The sequence below is a fragment of the Pinus tabuliformis genome, chromosome 6 (genome assembly GCF_031772625.1).
Source record: "Pinus tabuliformis cultivar Carrire ecotype Pingquan chromosome 6, CPIR1, whole genome shotgun sequence".
Lineage (NCBI taxonomy): Eukaryota > Viridiplantae > Streptophyta > Pinopsida > Pinales > Pinaceae > Pinus > Pinus tabuliformis.
In genome coordinates this window covers 466,725,280-466,745,643 of record NC_142292.1, presented here as the reverse complement: position 1 = coordinate 466,745,643, position 20,364 = coordinate 466,725,280, and the positions used below count along the sequence as shown (strand labels likewise).

The following is a 20,364-nucleotide window of genomic DNA, read 5'->3' as shown; positions in this document are numbered from 1 at the left end:
GTTTCTCACCCGATGCCCTCGCCTGAGTTTCTCACCCGACGACCTCGCACGAGTTTTTCTGAACGACTTGCCCGAAGTGCGGGCACATCTCCTGCACCCTTCGCACTTCTACACCTGCGTCCAACTTCGCACTCCAACCAACTCATAAAAGAACTGCGTGGTGGAATGATGGATTATCTCCACAAACTGTTCACCTATGTATATGAGCGGGTGGCAAGTTGTGTCACTCGGCTGACCCATGCCAAACTCCTAGCCGACTTGTTCATGTGGTGATGTCTCGCCCAAGAGGAGGGTCGGCCCGCCCAACTCGTGGGACCGCCCCCTCAACGCTCGCCCAACGCCTATATGAACTCGTCCAAGGCTCGTTCAACCTCATTTCGCACATGCTCCTCGCACGCACTTTGCCTAGTGAAGGTGACCCGGACCGCAGGTCCTTACATCCTCCCCCACCTAAAGTCATTGTCGTCCTCGACAATATCTCATCCCAGCAACCATCTGTCACCAAGATATCCATACCAAGGCATACACCCCATCGGTATGTCATACATAGGAAGATCATCTCAATCCATGACCATCAACCACCTCGTCACAATCTCCACATGCTACTTCCATCATGGAAGGCTGGTCCCTCCATCTCAAGCTACATGCCCACTGCAACATATCGTGTCGACCTCATCATGTATCATCATCGTGTGAACTGCTTCCATGATACTCCATCAAATGCTAACACATCTCTGTACATGTTGCAGCCTCCCCATGTTTGAACTAGTCGGGTGATCAGTCCAACTGTCATGCTCAAACCATGAGAATGTACGTCCTCATGCCACCATCAGGTTTTTCTCAGAACATCCTGTCACATCATCAACTCGATCAAGAATCCATCTCCATATAAGTAAGCCATGCCCAGGTCCATGAAGTAGTCTTCATCCCATTTGCAACATGTTGTCCATGATGTTTGGTGTCAATGTGCTGCATGAAATCAGCCACATCTATCCCAACATCATCATCCATATGTGTACGTCCTCAATATGAAGAGACCATCTCATCAAATTCCTACTCTCGATGTGCCACATCCAGGTTCATGAAGCAAACTCCATCATATCTGCAATGTGCCATCCCTCAAGTCTGCCATAGAAGCAAGCATACACCTGTCTCATCTATCCATGTGCTGCCCATGATCATAGATCAGTCAGCTCCCATGTGTCAAAAGTGGTTAAGTCTCTGCTCAACCCATGCCCAAGTGTTGCCACCAAAGCATCATCATCGTTGTAACTCCATCACTCCAAAGTGTCTCATACTAATCCTTCACATCAAGTCACTCTTCCAAGCCACACCCATACATGTACTCGAAAGTATGCACCCCATTCTGCATCAAAGTCTCTGACCTCAGCTCCTCAATGCATCAGATCCTCCAAGTCCACAATATATGAAGTCTTGAAAAGTCATAACCTCATGTCATCATGAGCTATATGAGTCATCTCCAACCAACACTCTAGCAAGCATACAAGTCTCAGCCCAAAGGTCTCTTCAAGATGCCTCAGCTCTCCATGTAGTAGGAATGCTCCATAGTCTGCTCACAACCCCATCCAAGTCCATGACCTTGTTGTACATAAGTGCACAACCTCTCCATCGGCTCATAAGTAAAACATCTCCATGTCACACCAGCAAATCCACCTGCTCAACATCCCTGCCTTAGCACTCTTCATTGGATGCCCATAGTGACACCTCTACAAGTGCTCCTGCATAATGTCCCTACATAAGATTGCCATGCTCCATGTCTCCAACTTGATGTCCATGACTAAGTTGCCCATGTAGTCCAACCAAGTAGATCCATCACAACAATTGGTCATCCTCATCCAAGTCTGCAATCTTCAGTCTAGTGAACTCGGTCACCCAACCATATCATCATCGTATCATGAGTCCCTTCCATCATGGCTCCCCCACTCAAGGTTCCACCAAGATTGGCTCTTAGTCTCAGCCATGAGAAGTCCACCCAAGTATCATCATACCCAAGTGTGTGCCCTCCTCCAATCTGTTCATTAGTCATGCCAGGCACTTAGCCAATTCTCCATATGGCTAAAGCATGACCCATTCCTCCGCAACGATTATCATGTTCCTCCCTTGTCACGGGCTCTTGTACCTTCTATCATAAGGTCACAAACAATCCCCACAAGTCCTGCAATAGTCAACAATCCTTGCTTCTCCATACAAGGTTTCATCATAGACATCCATGGTAAGATGCTCCCTCACATCGGCACACTGCTTTTGCCCTTTCCTGCATACGGTTCATCTACCAAATGCTCAAGTGAAACACAAGTATCAATAGTACTTACATCATCATCATGAGGTTCCTCCATAGGAGTATCCTCATCCATCCATGTCTGCAAACTTCACGATCTTGGTCCAACTTGATAAATCTCAAGTTCATCCTCCGTCGTTGTCACATCTACAACATCCTCAACTATCACGACTTCCTCTTCCTGCTTAGCACAATCTGCAACTTCATCCTGCTCGATTGTCCAACCAAGTTGAAGAAGTTCGTCTTCAACATTATTTTCCAAGACTTCAAGTTCCTTTCGAATCTGGGGATTCTCTTCTTTCCTTCACTTCAACCTGTATAAGGTAAGCAAGAGCTTCCCTTCGCATTCTTCAAAACCTGCCATGCCTTGTCGTTCAGCTTGGCCCAAGCACTAAGCTTCACCTCTGCTAAACCTATTTCACCATTCACCAGCTTCACCAAGTTCCCTGCAACCATGAACTAGCTCTTGTTCCACTTATATGTGAAACCAGCTTCCTTCACCTGCAAGTACCTGCTTCCACTGTCATCAGCCGTCAAGTGCTTACACACTTGCTTCACCCAGCTTCCTGCAAGACTCCTCCAAGTCTTCAAACTACCTCTGATACCACCTGTCACGAAGTGAAGGTGTGTATCAGCTTTTCAACACCAGCACCAACTCCCTGGCACTAGTTCTAATACCACCTGTCACGCCCCTGCACCTGCGGTAGTCTTTCAACTGCTTATAGTGAGGTGCGGCACCACCGAACAATTTCTTTTCACCAATACTTATGTTCATGGACTATGCCTAACCATTTGATACTTTGTTTATTTTCGTTACCAAGTATTATTATTAGCCTTTATATAGATGAAAACCCATACATATTCATCATCAACAACAATTAACACATATACAATTGCACAATAGTATAAAGGGAGGGACAACTCCCTACAATATGAGTCTGCCCGAATCAATATATATAATTTTCCACTTTTACAAAGTACAAGTTAAATCTTGGGAAACCCCAAATTTACACTTAGCCAAATTTCCAACTTTCGGCAAACTTGGTTGCCCAGCTCATCGGCTCCTCCGCATGGTCGCCGCATGACTCACCAACCCTTTGTTCACCTCGTCGCACTATCGTGTTGTTTGCCCAACTTGGGTGCGCCTCGTCGTAACCAAGTCGCCACACACGGGCGCCTCCGCACGAGTCACACCTCCGTTCACAACTCCAACACTTCACTTGAGTCACCACACGACTTCACCCGGGTCGCCACACGACTTCGCTCGGTTCGCCCAAACAACCTCACTCAGGTCGCCACACGACTTCGCCTGGCTCGACCGAACGACTTCACCTGGGTCGCCCGACGACCTCACCCGGCTCGCCCGAACGACCTCACCTGGTTCGCCCGAGTTTCCTGCCCGACGACCTCGCCCGAGTTCTGCCTGAACGACCTCGCTCGAGTTTTGCCCGACGACCTCACACGAATTTCTCACCTGATGCCCTCACCCGAGTTTCTCACCCGACGACCTCGCCTGAGTTTCTCACCCGACGCCCTCGCCTGAGTTTCTCACCCGACGACCTTGCACAAGTTTTTCTGAACGACTTGCCCAAAGTGCACGCACATCTCCTACACCCTTCACACTTCTACACCTGTGTCCAACTTCGCACTCCAACCAACTCGTAGAAGAACTGCATGGTGGAATGATGGCTTGTCTCCACAAACCGTTCACCTATGTATATGAGCGGGTGGCAGGTTGTGTCACCCGACTGACCCACGCCAAACACCCGCCGACTCGTTCATGTGGTGATGTCTCACCCAAGAGAAGGGTCGGGCCGCCCAACTCATGGGACCGCCCCCTCAATGCTCGCCCAACGCCTATATGAACTCGTCTAAGGCTCGTTCAACCTCATTTCGCACATGCTCCTCACATGCACTTCGCCCAGTGAAGGTGACCCAGACTGCAAATCCTTACACCTGGGGCTATGCGCCTTAGTAGTTGTGGAGGGAGTGGGCCAGCGTTGCGAGATGCCCGGAGTCATTGAGTACCGTACCGGATGCCTGCCTTGGGGCAGATGAGGTCTGAGTCAGGCGCGAGCCTTGGGGCCAGCCTTGGACTAGGATACAAATCGGGGAGGCTTATGCCTGGTTCCGAAAGTGGGAAAAAGGATAGAGATTCCTTGAGATTTCCCAGGTGTTGTGAAAACTTTCGATGCCTGCTGGTTATACTAGTTCAGCAGAGGGTGTCGAGCAAACATGAAGTAATAAATAACAAAATAAAATGTTAAATAATTCAACTTAACTTCAGGACGAAGTTCCTTAAAGTGGGAGAGTATGTAATGTCCCTTAATACTAAATACTAAATACTAAATAATAATAATAATAATAATATAATATTAAAAAAAATACAAGAAAATAAATAATAAACAATAAATAAAAAAATAGTAATAATAAATAATAATAAAATAATAAATAACAATACTAAAGCTCTAAATAAATATAAATAGAAATAAAAGAAGAAAGTAGCGAAAATTAGTAAAGCTACCAAAAAGTAAAAAACAAAAGAAATAAAACAAGAAAACAATAAAGTTGCATGTGGTTCCCCTTCCAATGCTTGCTCTATTTAATAGATGGCGAGGAAGATGGGAGGCATTCCATCATTCCATGATTCCATCATCCTTTCTCTTGAGAGAATAGTGTTTTGAGACAAAGGATTCCCTAGCAGTAGTACGTTGATTGAGGGCTCGGGGGTGGCCAGTTGTAACAAGATTTTGTGCAATTGAGCCTACGGTGGGGTGGAGAGTCGTCCCCAAGACTTGTTGTAGTTAGCAGAATTCAACTAGCATTCAACCCCCAAATCACAGGTGAGGAACATCATCACCACAGGTAATATTCCACAGGTAAGTTGTCTCTACTCATATTTCTGAAATTTGATGTTAATTAGTTGATAATTTGCGGGTTGATTATAAATCACATGATTAATCTAATTAATTACATGTTTTTATTTCGGGGATGTTACATTATTACTAGCAATTGCACCTAATGTTGCAAAGGAAACGTCGTAAGGCAGTACATTGCTAACATCAAATCACTAAAATTTCATAGAATCTTCTTCCTTGCTTATATTATATTTTCATCATTCATCAGTTATTTAAAAAAAAATCATTCTTTGGTCTCAAGGTTCATCCTACAAACCTAAGTTGTCGAAATCATAACATTGGTGTGAGCATGTGCTATACAATTTCAAAATCATAATCCTTGGTTCCAAACCCTTAATACAACTAAATTGTTATCTGAGTTAATATATGTGGCCACGTACATACACTACTCTGTATGATGTAAATAATTATGAGGGGACGATGAATGCTCTATGTGAACACCTTGTCCAGTGGATTACTCCTCTTCAAGGTCTTGGGACCTTGCCTTCTAAGTATGGTTAAGTGCTTTTCCTGCCAAACACCTCTTAGAAAATACTTATTTCAATGTTATGTTGTGTGTTATGATTAGTGTTACAGTTAGGATTGCTCTAACACTCTACAATGCTTCTTAATTAAATTAGTACTCCTATCATCGAAGGGGGGATCCAATGCAAAATTAGTTTTTTCCTTCAGTCCATGAGTGCTCTGGTTGCACTATCATATATCCAAATTAAACCACAGTGATACATACCCAAATTTAAGTCTTCCTATAATTTTTTTCTCCTTGTTATGACCCATCTCAAGCTAAACCAAAGCCTTGATTCTTTCTTCCTATTAGCATTGCTGAAATAAAATATCTACTTAGCAGTGTCTAATATATTTTCACAAGCATTTACAAAGGGGGTGGGGGAGATATTATGGAAAAAAAATTATATGTTGCATAATATCTCCCCCCACCCCCAAACTCATATATTGCATTATAAATCTATCAACGTGACAATTTTTAATTTTCTAACAAGTAACAAAAGCAGGGTTCTTTCATATATCCTTTGCAACAATAATATGGTCACGTCCACTAGTTCAATGTTGTGTTGAAGTCAAGGATCCAAAGGATCTGTTGTTGCCTCTACAATAATTCCTTCACACATGCAAATAAAATCTAGCAGAGAACAAAATCCATAAAATGTTTGGATGTATCAAGGAATCTATCTTTGAATGCTCTTATGATCTTAGCAATATCACCTTCCCTCTACAAAAGCCCCATTAACTCTGATATATCTCTTTCTGTAACAACCTTCTATAGCGCAATATGAAATATTATCTTATTAAATGACATTTCAGCATTGTATAATCTTAATGATAAGTTAAAACAAAAATCTCCTCTAGACATCATAAGCAACAAATTCTTCCTGTAACAACCTTCTATATTGCAATATGAAATATTATCTGATTAAATGACATTTCAACATTGTACAATCTTAGTGATAGTTTGAAACAAAACTCTCCTCTAGACATCATAAGCAACAAATAGAAAACTTCAGTGGAAGCATAGAATTCATATGATATAACCAAAATCCCTTAGTTTTTCCTACCTAAAATGAATTTCAAGCTCAATGAATCCCTGCAATTGTTTACGTAAGTTACACCTAAAGTCATTCAAACTTATGATGATAATTGTGCATGAACATTTGTTGTCATGTGTCAAAATGGGAATCATTATAAAGTTAATTTAGATAAATAGTATTGTAACAACCTTATATACCACAATATGAAATATTCTCTCATTAAATGACATTTCAGCATTGTACAATCTTAGTGATAATTTAAAACAAAAATCTCCTCTAGACATCATAAGCAACAAATAGAAAACTTCAGTGGAAGCCTAGAATTCACATGATACAACCAAAATTCCTTAGTTTTGCCTACCTAAAATGAATTTCAAGGCCAGTGAACCCCTGCGGCTATTTACGTAAGTTACACCTAAAGTCATTCAAACTTATGATGATAATTGTGCATGAACATCTTTTGTCATGTGTCAAAATGGGAATCATTATAAAGTTAATTTAGATAAATGGTATTTTGGCTTCTTATTGCCAAACATAACAATCTACATGAAGCAAGAATGAGACAACAACCAACATGTTCCATTTTTTATAATATCTCCAATCAACAACTTAAATGTAAGAAAGAGTGCATGAATTATAGCTCTGAAACACAACATGAAAAGTAGATGAAAAATAGATGATTGCAGTTGAAAGCAAGATATTCAAATCATAAATTTAATTTCAGTCACGACAACATTTCCATGCATCTTGTAAGGAAAATTGAATTCTAAAATACAACTCAACATAACAATTACAAGTTCCTAATGAACCCTTGAATGATGAAAGTGTTGAAAATGCAAAAAGGTCCTTACCTTATAGACCCTAGCGAACTTATAAGACCTCATACCTCTAGGCCATTTTCAATCATTGCTAATATCAAATCACTAAAATTTCACAAAATCTTCACCCCTCCCCCAGTAGGCTCCTCTTTTTCCTTTCTTGTATCATATTTTCATTATTCATCAGTTATTTAAAAACTTAAAAAGACAATCATTGTCTGGTCTCAAGGTTCATCCTACAAACAACTGTGTTTTTTGGAAAAGAAAATATTTAAAAAGAATCATTGCTAACATCAAATCACTAAAATTTCACAGAATCTTCGCCCCTCCCCCAATAGGCTCCTCTTCTTCCTTGCTTGTATCATATTTTCATTATTCATTAGTTATTTAAAAATATAAAAGATAATCATTGCCTGGTCTCAAGGTTCATCCTACAAACAACTGTGTTTTTTGGAAAATAAAATATTTAAAAAGACAATCATTGTCTTATCTCAAGGTTCATCCTACGTGTTTTTGGGAAAAGAAAATATTAATTTTGGAAAAATTTATAAATTTGGAAAAAAAAATCAATAAAATACTTCCTATAATTTTTTATTAAAAATAAAATAAAATTAGTCATTCACAAATAAAAAATTAGAAATTCAATTTTTAAAAATTCAAAAAATAATTTCCAATTTCTATAAAATAAGTTTAATATTTAATTTTACCAAAACTTTAATAAATTTTGAAAATAATTTCTAAAATTTACAAATTAATTAAAACCAAAATATTTTGACCCAAATTAGAATATACTCAAACTTTGTCCAGAATAATAAACTTCATACAGCATATAAGTTTGCACATTATATTATAATAAACAATCAACCACAATTATATAACATGTATAATACAATATTATTAGTTATACTTTACAATATTATTATTTATGGGTATTTTTGAATAACCCATAAATAAATTTGTAAGACTGACTTATAATATTGTTATTTAAAAGTAATAATAATATCAAAAGAGATCTTTCATTTTAGTGAGAAAATCATATTCACCGCTTATTAATGTTACAGAGGAGAGACGTGTCTTGTTTTTGGTGAAGTGATCATGTCTGCAACTAAATATTCAAGGAACAATTTTCCATGACATACCTTATCAATCATACTCAAGAGTCGGTTAAATCGGCACATAGATGTGACATTATTATCTTTCAAACACAAAAATCGCCCTGAAATATTCTAAAGAATCCGCATGAAGAACAAAACTATTTTTATCATTATGAGAGCTGCAAAAGTCGTGCAAGCCACCTATAAACTCGGCTTTGACAAATCTCTCATATACAGAGACAACTAGGTTGAATGGGTGTAAAATAATGGTAATAGACTCGGCTTTGACAAATCTCTCATATACAGAGACAACTAGGTTGAATGGGTGTAAAATAATGGTAATAGTTTTGACACGCATTGTGCAATGACCACGAGCATAACAAAACAAAAAATAATTTAATAACTTCAAACTTTTAGCCATTTGAATGGGGCTCCTCAGCAAACACGATTGGCCTTCTGTGGAACAAATTTCTTCCATGCCTTTACGACCTTGTGGGAGTTAACGATTTTGTTGAACACAACAGAGGACTTAAACTTGGTGACATCTATACCTATGCCTTTAATTTCGACTTAAACTTGGTGACATTTATACCTATGCCTTTAATTTCTTTGAGATCTTGATGGCCATGGTAATATCTCTCCCCTTAATAATAAATAATATAATAATAAATAATAAATAATAAATAATAATAAATAATAATAAAATTAATAAATAAATTACTTAATAATAAATAATAAAGGCATAGGTCGGCGAGCGGGAATTCTTCCTGCAGAGCGCGCGCGGAGCTGGAGCGGGATTGAAGACTCGGGAGCAGTTGCAGCTTCGCCTCGGCCTGGGCCGCGAGGCCTGTCTTGGGGCCTGGCCTCCGCCATGGCCCATTCTGATCCATCTCTGGGGGATGCAGAGAAAGCTTTCTCTGTTTTGGTAAAATCTCTGCCCCCCGTCCGTCCGAAACCAACAACATCAAAATTTGTCAAGAAACTTGATACACTCCAAGAAGTTCAGTTACCTCCTTCTCTCCCTCGAATGGCAGCGTTATCTTTAGCAGAAAAAGGGCTCATAGGGCAGTTCACAGGCTTATGGCCTTCACCAAAGACAGTCCAGAGATGGGTGGAAAGGAACTGGTCTGATAAAACACAAGGAAAGATCTCGATTCGATTTTGTGGCAAAGGTTACTATACTTTTCACTTTGAAACCAAGGCAGACAAGGATCTGATATTCAGGAACGGGCCCTATTTCATGGATTCTCGAGGGTTATATCTGAACAAATGGACTCCTGACTTTGACCCTGAACTCGATATTCCTAATGCGGTACCGGTTTGGGTCCGTCTTCCCCACCTCCCTCTGCATTGCTGGGGAGACGATTCGGTAAAGGCAATAGGGAATGCTGTAGGCAAGTACATTAACAGAAGCGAGCCTAAAGATAACATGCAAGCCTGTGCAAGGATTTGCGTAGAAGTGGACCTTGGAAAAGGCCTGCCAGAAGCCATCAAGCTGAAGGTGGATGACTGGAGCTACATACAGCAGCTGGACTACGAGCAAATACCCTTCAAATGTAAGGTATGTCATGAATACGGCCACTTTGCTAATAGATGCTCTAAAATTACTAATCCTGAAGCTGAGGACCAAGCAGAACAGTGGGAAACTGTGAAAAAAAAGAAAGCAGCACCTCAACCAAAGCAAGATCCACCTTCTGAACATCCGGGCTCTTCCTCCCCCCGCCCCACCTCCCCCTCTCCAAATCCTCCTGGACCCTCCCTTGAATCTTCTTTCCCCTCCTCCTCCAACCCTTTCTTTATTTTATCCTCTGATGACCCTCAGTCTGACCAGCCTTCTCTGATCGAACCTCCCTTGATTTCTTCGACCCCCTCTCAGCCCTCCATAGATCCTCCCCCCCCCAGAACCACCAGAAGCTCTTCAAAAGACTTTGGCGCCTCCAGCGATATTCATAAGAAACCGGGACCAGGAAGAAAGTCAGCTAAGCAACATCGGGAAGAAAGCACACAAAAGGACATAGCCCTAGGGATTCAAACCCCTATGGAATCCTTCATTACAGGTTCACAAGAAAAAGAAACAGTAGGTAAAGATTATGAGAGGCGAGCACCTCCTCGCTCAAATGCCTCATGATGAAGCTTTTATCATGGAACAGCAGGGGTATGGGGCACCCCTCCAAATCAGCTGCCCTACGAGATCTTCTTCAAACAGAAAGACCAGAAATTGTCCTGATACAGGAAACCAAGCAAAGTCAGAGCGAAATGCAAATAATTATAGATGCCCACAAAAACTTCTCAGGGGCCAGTAGCAACTCCAGAGGAGCTTCTGGAGGAATTACAACTATGTGGAACAAGCAGTTCTGGGACTGCAATTCCTTCGTCCTCAATCAAAATTGGGTTAGAACCAACCTTAGTAACAAGGAAGAGAGCTGTGATCTTATCATTTATAATGTCTATATCCCCAATCATTACAGGGAAAAGGAACAATGTTGGAAGGAACTGAAGGAAGAAATAGACAATGAGCAGAACTCAAATGTAATTCTTGCTGGAGACTTCAATTTAATCCTCCATGCGAATGAGAAAAGAGGGGGCATCTTCACCACCGATCCCTTCAGAAGGCAAATGGAAATGATAATGTCTGACCATGAGCTGATGGATATCATTCCAAAAAACAGGAAATACACTTGGAACAACAGAAGGTTGGGGCCAGGCAACATTATGGAAAGATTGGACAGGATTTTGGTTAATGTCTCCCTCCTCTCTTCCTTTGCTGCAGGCCACACCAAAATTCTCAATACCACAGCCTCAGATCACTTCCCCATTATTTTAACGCTGGACTCCCATTCTCATTTGGGTCCAATACCATTCAGATACAAACCTCTGTGGAAAGACAATGCTGAGGCCGAGGCTATCATAGACGCAACCTGGAAGCAACACGTTGAGGGCTCCCCAAGCTATATTTGGGAAACAAAACTTCGAAACATAAGGAGAGCTCTAAAGGATTGGGCAAAAATCAGCTATCAAGAGCCAGAAAAAATAAGGGAAAAAATACAGCAGAACTTGGAAGAGATTCATAAGCAAATAGAGGACCACGGATTCACCCATCAACTGAAAAACCAAGAAAGGGAAGTTCAGGGCCAGCTAATTCAAATCAAGAGAGCGGAAGAGATCAAGTGGAGAATCAAATCAAGAGAAGTATGGCTGAAGGAGGGCGATAAAAATACGACCTACTTCCATAAGCAGGCCACAGTCAAAAAAACAAGGAATAATGTAAACATGATAACTGATAGCCAAGGCAGCCAGCATAATGATCAAGAATCCATCAAACGAGCTGCCTTCCTCCATTACAAATGTCTTCTCACGGAAAACCAAGGAGATGCTGATTATTCAACGCTCCTTAAGCATCTACCGGGGAAAATATCTCTTGAGGAGAATGACAGCTTAAACAGTGAAATAACAGAGGAGGAAATCAGAAAAGCCATCTGGACTTTACAACCAGATAAGTCTCCAGGTCCAGATGGATTCCCAATAAATTTTTACAGGGACCATTGGCATTTGATAAAAAAAGACCTTGTTAAAATGATGAATGGAATCCAAAGGAAAAAGAAGATGGGGGGCTTCACAAACTCAACTTTCCTTGCCCTCATCCCTAAAGAAAATCGCCCCACTTCTTTCTCTAGATTTCAACCTATTTCATTGTGTAATACTTCATATAAGATCTTTGCAAAAATCATAGCAGCCAGACTCCAACCCCTTCTCCCTTCCCTTATATCCGAAAATCAAGGAGGCTTTATGTCCAACAGGCAAATTCATGACACCATCACCTTGGTCCAAGAAGCTATTCACTCCAGCACTTCAAGGCAGGAGAAAGGTTTCGTTCTTAAGCTTGACTTAGCCAATGCATTTGACCGAGTACGACACTCCTTCTTGTTTGCTGTTTTGAGAAAAATGGGATTCAACTCTGACTTCATCAGCACCATTGCAGCTTGCATCTCTGGCCCTTGGATTTCGCCTCTCATAAATGGACGCCCTTGTGAAGCATTTCAATCCTCAAGAGGGTTAAGGCAAGGTTGCCCCCTTTCTCCCTATCTTTTCATCTTGATGGCGGAATCCTTTAGCAGCGCCCTGGATCACAACAGAAGAGTCGGCCTCATCTCTGGTATCAAGTTTGGAAATGGAGTGAAGAATATCAACCACTCTCAATTTGCTGATGACACTCTGCTCATTGGAGGGGCATCCACTACTATAGCAAGGCGTTTCAAAATCCTTCTGGACCAATTCATGGAGTGCTCAGGAGGAGAGGTCAACTTTCATAAAAGTTGCATCTATGGATGGAATATCTCCAATCAAACAGCTCACAGCATAGCCAATATTTTTGTAGTAGCCTACAAAGCAACCTGGGACCACTTCACCTACCTTGGGATGCCGGTCACCATGGGCTCTCTAAAAGCCACTACCTGGAATGAAATAATAGACAAAGTCAAAAGGAAGGTACAACAATGGGGAACTCAATGGCTTAACCCAGCAGGCAGATTAATTTTGCTCAAATCAGGTATCTCCTCCTTACCACTATACCGCTTCACTCTTTATCAAGCTCCTGTCTCTTTTCACTATAAGCTGGAAACTGCCCTCCGCAACTTTTTATGGCAAGGAGGGAAAAAAGAAAAAAATAGATTCAATTTGGTAAATTGGAAAAGCGTAATTCAATCCCAAGATAGAGGTGGACTGGGAATTAGAGCCCCTAAAATTCTTAACCTTGCTTTCGGGATCAAAATGGCTTGGAGATTAATCAATGATCCAAAAGCTTGGTGGAAACAGGTCATTGAATGCAAATATCTCTCTGACAACAGGCAAAGACTCCTTGATTCTGATATTCCCAGTAGAAATTCTACTAAAATCTGGCACCTTTGTAAGAAAGCACTTCCCATTCTCAAACAAAACATCTCAAAGATCCCGGGGGGAGGGACCAGCATTAATTATGCCACTGACAAGATAATGGGTTTCCAACCTCTAAACACAGTTGAAGAAGCCATTCCCCTCATCCTCCATCTTAATAGCAAAGGCATTCAGAGGCTTGATCAAATTTCAAAATGGGATGTTGACACAGGAGCCTGGACTAGCTGGGATTTTCCAGTTATCCCCCCAAACTTAGAATTAAGTTTCCAAGCTTTTCAAAAAAACCTTCAGAATAGAGCCCCCATTAAAAAAGGCACAACAGATGGATTTAGATGGGACCCCACGGGCTCAAGCTACACCATCAAGTCCGGCTATCAATTCATCTGCAACAGCACTTATCAAATTCCTATCTGGAATCATTGGAGAACAATATGGAAATCAGAGGCCATCCCCAAGGTCAAATTCTTCATATGGTTGCTGTTAAAAGGCAAAATCCTCACTTCTGAAAATTTAAGAAAGCGAGGGATATATGGACCTTCTATTAGTCCTAACTGCTGCTCAGCAGAAGAAACCATCCGCCATCTTTTCCTTGATTGTCCCTTCGTGAAGAATTGTTGGATCAATATGTCCAATTTGGGAAATATATCATGGCAATCTCATCAGAACATTGCAGAGGCAATTCAAGATTGGAGAAGGAGCTGTCCATGGAAGGATAAAAGGAGCAAGATTGTCAAAAGAACTTGGGATATCATTCCTCACAATCTCTTATGGAAAATCTGGCTTACAAGAAATAAAAAAATCTTCCAAAACAAAGAGGGTAATGTATGGAAGACTTGCAACAAGGCCCATCTTTTGGCACAGGAGACAATCGCAGCAAAACACTCAGGGACAGTCAAAGCAGCAGATTACTCAGTTGAGGAGAGGTCTTTTATTAGGCATATTCTTGGCCGGCCAGGACATCAACAGAGTATTCAGAGAACTAACAGACAGCATCATGACCAGACCAAGAAGTGGGATATCAGACTTCCAACCCAGGAATTCAAGAAATGGATTCAGAGTAACAACTGCCCGATTTTATTCTTTGATGGAGCCTCCAAGTCCAACCCAGGACCAGCAGGCGCGGGAGGAATTATTATAGATGAAATAGGAGAAGAAATCAGCAATTACGAATGGAGTCTGGGAAAAAAATCTAATAATAACGCAGAGGCCTTAGCTCTCTATCAAGGGTTGTTGCAATTGAAAAATCTGGGGATTAAAAAAGCTTTAGTCATTGGAGATTCCTCTATCATTATTGGCCTCATGAACCACAACCAAAGATCACCAAACAGCAACCTTTAGCAACATCTCCAACGAATCAATCTTCTTCTCAAGCACTTTGAAAAAATCAGCTTCTACCATATCCTTCGCACGCTCAATGGGGAAGCTGACAAACATGCGAATAACGCAGTCGGAAAACCGGAAGGTGTGATGAGGCACAATAACAGAGACACCTTCCAGCCTCTGCCATGATTCAGGCAAATCCTGACTTTGCCCAGGCTCGCAGATCCACCAAGCGTGCGACGGGCTTAGCTTCATCAGCACCAAGACACTTGACAGAGAGCTTGGAATGCATCAGTAGTCTCATCCAAGCATCGACTCAAAGAATAACTTGCATCCCAAGGAAAACCAATCAATTCAGTGAAGGCCGGAAGATCGATTACGCTGCTCCAGCAGATCGCCATCGGGATTTAGGAGAATATCTAACTGCCACAAAGGATCCGCCTACAGTAATACACTCAGGCTACAGCAGGTTTCAATCCATAAATACGGGCAGAGGAAAGAAAAGCATTGTCATTCACTGCTTTGCGCAAGAGCAGATTCACTGGTTTGATGAAGGCGCTCTCGTCCAGGGGAGAAGAAAAGATCAGTCATCGGTATTGCTATTTTCTATCTTGCTTATTTTTCTTCTAATCACAGTCGTGGTGTTTTACAGGAGTAGAATCTGTGGGGAGGCCAGTATTGCTGCTCTAACCCTTCTTCACTCTCTGCCCTCTTTCCAGTACCTCCGCTGGTCGCTTTTAAATCGTCAATCTTGCACCTACAGCAAGCTCCCCTCTGTTTCTTTCTCCCCCATCTTCAGTACTCCCCCTTCTTGCTTGTGCGCCATCATCAGGGTCCACTTATATTTCTCCTTTGGCGCTCAGAAAGTGGGATCTCCTGTATCCTTTGACAGTGCCCTTCAAACCCGTCCGCATTATATTTACAAAATCTTCAAATCCTTAACTGCCTTCTGGGGCCTCTTCCTTTTTTGCATCCTCCATTTAATGGCACGCAATGAGGACTGTCTGCACTGCGCAGACCTTCAATTCGAGCTGGAAGAAATAAGGACCCAACAGTCTCTGATTGAGGAAAAACAGGGTCTTCTTGCAGCAAGGCTAGAAGAGCATGACCGGCGTCTAGATGAGCACAGTAGAAGACTATTTGAACAAGATCGCATCAACACAGAGAAATACAAAGCAGAAATTCAGCTCTTCATGCACAGGGTCTCATCTCTCCGAGATCAATTCGAGCAGCTTTCAAATCGATGTGGCCATGTTGAAGAATCGCTCGCCACTCTGAAATCTTGGATGGATAAGCACCCCAACGCCACTAGCTCATCCAGCGCAAATCAAGGAACCAAAGATGAGAATCCAGAAGAATCAACAGCGAGACACATTCAACACATAATGATCGATTGAATGAAAACCAAATGCATCTTTTTGTTATCTTCTTTCATCAGAATCTATACCAGCAACATCTCTAGTAGTAGTAAGGAGAAAAGTAGCCTAAGGATCAAGGGGGCAGCCTCATTTTGTAAACCCCTTGTTTCCTCTCAATCTGCGAACTTTATGTACACAGAGGGATTCAGACCCTCGTTTTTTTCAGAATGCAATACATAGCAACCGACTCTTTCAAAAAAAAAAAAAAAAAAATAATAAATAATAAATCATAAATGTTAAATAATAAATGATATTAAAAATATATACAAAGAAAATAAATAAAAATAATAAAAATAAAAATAGTAATAACCATACTAAAGCTTTAAATAAGAATAAATAGAAATAAAACAAGAAAACTATCAAAAAAGGGAAATAAAACAAGAAAGCTAAAAATCAAAAGAAAAGTAAAGAAATAAAACAAAAAAGCTAAAAATCAAAAGAAAGTTGCATGTAGACACATGGAGTGTGTGTATGTGGTTCCCCTTCCAATGTTGTTCTATTTAATAGATGGTGAGGAAGATGAGAGGCATTCTTGCATTCCATCTTTCCGAGATTCTATCTTTCATTCTCTTGGGAGAATGGTATTCTAAGACATAGGAGTCACTGGCAGTAGTACGTTGACTGAGGGCTCGGGGGTGGCCAGTTGTAGCAAATCCTTGCACAATTGAGCCTACGGTTGGGTGGAGAGTCGTCCCCAAAACCTTGTTACGGTAAGCCTACTCTTACCACAAGTAAGCACTATTCATAGTTGAATTTAGTTTATTAATTACATGTTTAATTGGCTAGGTAAGTGCCACTCTGATTTAAATTTAATGTTAATTAGAAAAGTTAATTAGATATTTATTTTTAGACTGTTACAGCCATCAACCACAGACGTGGTCACTTCCCTCACTATCTTTGAAGGAAGCATGTCAAGTTCATGCAACACCTTCTCGATGTCATGAACCAGTCGTTCTTCCAGGCTCCGATTGAAATCTTCGCGAACCACCACACGTAGAAGCTTCACCTCTTGTGCGTCGGGAGCCATGGTGTACATCAGCATGATCCAAACGAACCTTCTCAGGTGGTAAGAAATCTCATGCTCATCGTACCTGCTACTGTCCTTTAGCGAAAACAGCATTAGCAGGACACTGATCCCCTTCAACAGAATGTTGAACCGTCTGGTCCTCACCAGACCATCTGCCAGAGCCTTGGCGTTTGCCGCGAAATTTCCCATGATATTCTGGTAGCCCTATTCAAACAATTCAAAACCCGTCACATACTGTACATTCAAAGGGATTACAACTGAAATAAAAGTTTGAGACGCGACAACAAACCTCGAACCCTAGACGTATGAGCTGGTAATATTGCACAATTATTTGGCTGGCTCTTGCAGGGTTACAAGGTCAAGGGATTTAATTCAAAGATACTTTCCCCAAATAAAACCTGCAATATCAATCAAGGTCTTCCTGGTAATAAAAATTAATTATACCTTTGGAGAAATTGAGGGTGAAGGTAGGTTGATCGGCGCCCAAATAGTTGATGTGAAAAATGAGCTCCTCAGGGAGATCTTGCTTTGCTCTTCAAATAACCCATCTAATTCTGGCATAGACAAGACCATACTTGTGCCTGTTGATGTTTATGCTCTTCACCAATGGAAGCTAGAAATCCCATTCCAAATTAGGGTAAAGGAATGGTGCAATAAATACGTCGGTAAATGACACTAGAAAATCTAAGGAGATTTGAAGACTCACCCTGTTTCCTTGTTTTTCTGGATGAGAAGATCGTTCAACAGCTTGACATCTTCGAACTCTCCATTGTAAGTGGAACCCAAGATGGTTGCCACACAAATAGTGTTCTCGTCCACCATTTCAACAGCCTTAACAGGATCCATGATATAGTAATCCTTCCTCAGTTTAACTTCCTTCAGCTCTACTTCAAAATAACGAGAAAATTTCTCCCAACACACCTGCAATAGTTGCGCACAGTCCTATGTAAATAAAATTGTCAAATCTAAGAAAAAATTCCCAATTTTCCCTACATTTGCAAAGAAAAACGAGGTGTAATCTAGGGGCGATCGATCCATCACCAATACACTCTACAATACTAGGTGCATTGAATATTTCTAGGTCAAACCCATCTAAATTCTTCAACGTTTGGCGAAATACAGAGAGCCCTGATTCTATTTGCATAGATTATGAAGTCCAGATATGTAACCTCAACTTCATCAAGCTCACTTTAAGGTTAAGATGCATATCAAACCAGAATCTAGATGGATTTGATTTTAATCTAACTAATATACAACATCCATGAATTTGGGCTTCTAATTGATATACATAATCCATGTTGATATAAGATCATAATTTAGATGGGTTTGGGCTAATCGAACTGTGATAGAAGGCGTCTATATATGGCGATTCTTAATCTTACCTGGACATTTGCACCAGTCACAATGTTTGGCTTGTCATACGACTTCCCTTCTACCTTGCGTTTTTTTTGCCATTTGAGTTTGAATGTAAGGCCTGCCAACATGATCGTCTCTGAAGATCCAATCGTGCCCACACCAACAACTTCCTCTCCATCACTGAGTGGGGCGTTAAACAAATTGGCTATAATGTTCATGCATCGATTCTTTTTCCAAATCCAGACACATGAAAGCACTGAACATTTTCAGATAAAGAGAGGGTTGTATTTCATAGCCAGGTGAAAGAGAGATTTGTATGGCTCAATGAGTTAGTTAGGTAGTTAAACGTAAATGGAGGAGACAATAGATCGAATGGCCTAAAACATTTCAATCGTCTAACATTTGATTTGATGGTGTAGATGGGTATACTGTGGCAACTGGGAGAGTTGTTTTCAAAGGGGAACACCTTACAACGTAATTAGTTGTTATTATTTATTTAAAGAAAAATATATCTTATAAAATGATTTACTTATGGTTATGGTTAGTGGTTTGTAATGGGTAGAATTTCTCTTTTTATAATTTATGAGAAAATCATGTTCCATATAATCATTCATCAATGATTGGTGATTTGTAAGGAGAAAAAATTCTACAGTTAACTTATTACTTTATATTCAAAGGGACAAAATTTTAATTCATTAAAAACGTAGCCAATTAAAATTTGCTTTAAATTTTATTCCAAAACAAATTCTATACAATTCATCCAATATCATAAATTTATTAAATTAAAAAATTAATTTATGAATTTAATAGTCAATTCCTAAAAAATCTCACCTTTGCACAGTGAATTTTAAGCTCAAAAACATTTTCTCTTAAATTGTTAATGAGTTGAAATTTAGAAGTGAGTTGAAATTTAGAAGCACTTTTTGTTAGAATGTATATCTTATACTCATATTTAATTTAATTTTCGAAATATTTATCTTATTGTCAACTTTTTTTTAACTTTTTAAATTAACAAAATTATAATATCAAGTTTACGTTTCTGTGATCCATATATACATTATAAGAAAATATTTCATAAATAATCACATCAATGAATAATTGTTGACATGTTTCGAACCAACTAGTGTGGTTCATCTTCAAAACAAGATGAAGACTCACCAGTGTGGTTCATCTTCAAGACAAGATGAAGACTCAGATCATGGCAGCGGGTTAAATAGATGGACAGATCCTCAAATCATGGCAATGGGTTAAATAGATGGACAGATCCTCAAATCATGGTAGTGGGTTAAATAGATGGACAAATCCTTCCAAAAATCCTTCCAATGGCTATAAGGCAACAACTATAAAAAACTACTACTTTTGACTAGGTCAAGAAGAAGGGGAAGAATTAATTTCAATATGATTTAAATAATAAAATCAAATGTATATCCATAGATATTAATATTATATCCATTTTTTTTAGATTTAAAAATATTTTAGACTAAACTAAGAAAATTAATATTTAATAATAAGTTAAATAATATAAATATGTATAAAATCAAAATCCTAGTTTAATAACTGATTCAAAGTTAAATAAGTAAAAACATATATAAAATTACAACTCGAGAATCCCAAAGTAACTATGGACTTGACTAAGAATTATGATAAATAATTTCCATCATCTAAAGAAAAAAGGAATAT

The 20,364-nt window shown here is 40.0% G+C and overlaps 1 pseudogene; it reads right to left on the bottom strand.

The window, feature by feature from the left end:
* Nucleotides 1-9,108: 9,108 nt before the first annotated feature.
* LOC149259335 (glutamate decarboxylase-like) lies at nt 9,109-18,908 on the bottom strand (annotated as a pseudogene).
* Between the last annotated feature and the right edge of the window lie 1,456 nt (nt 18,909-20,364).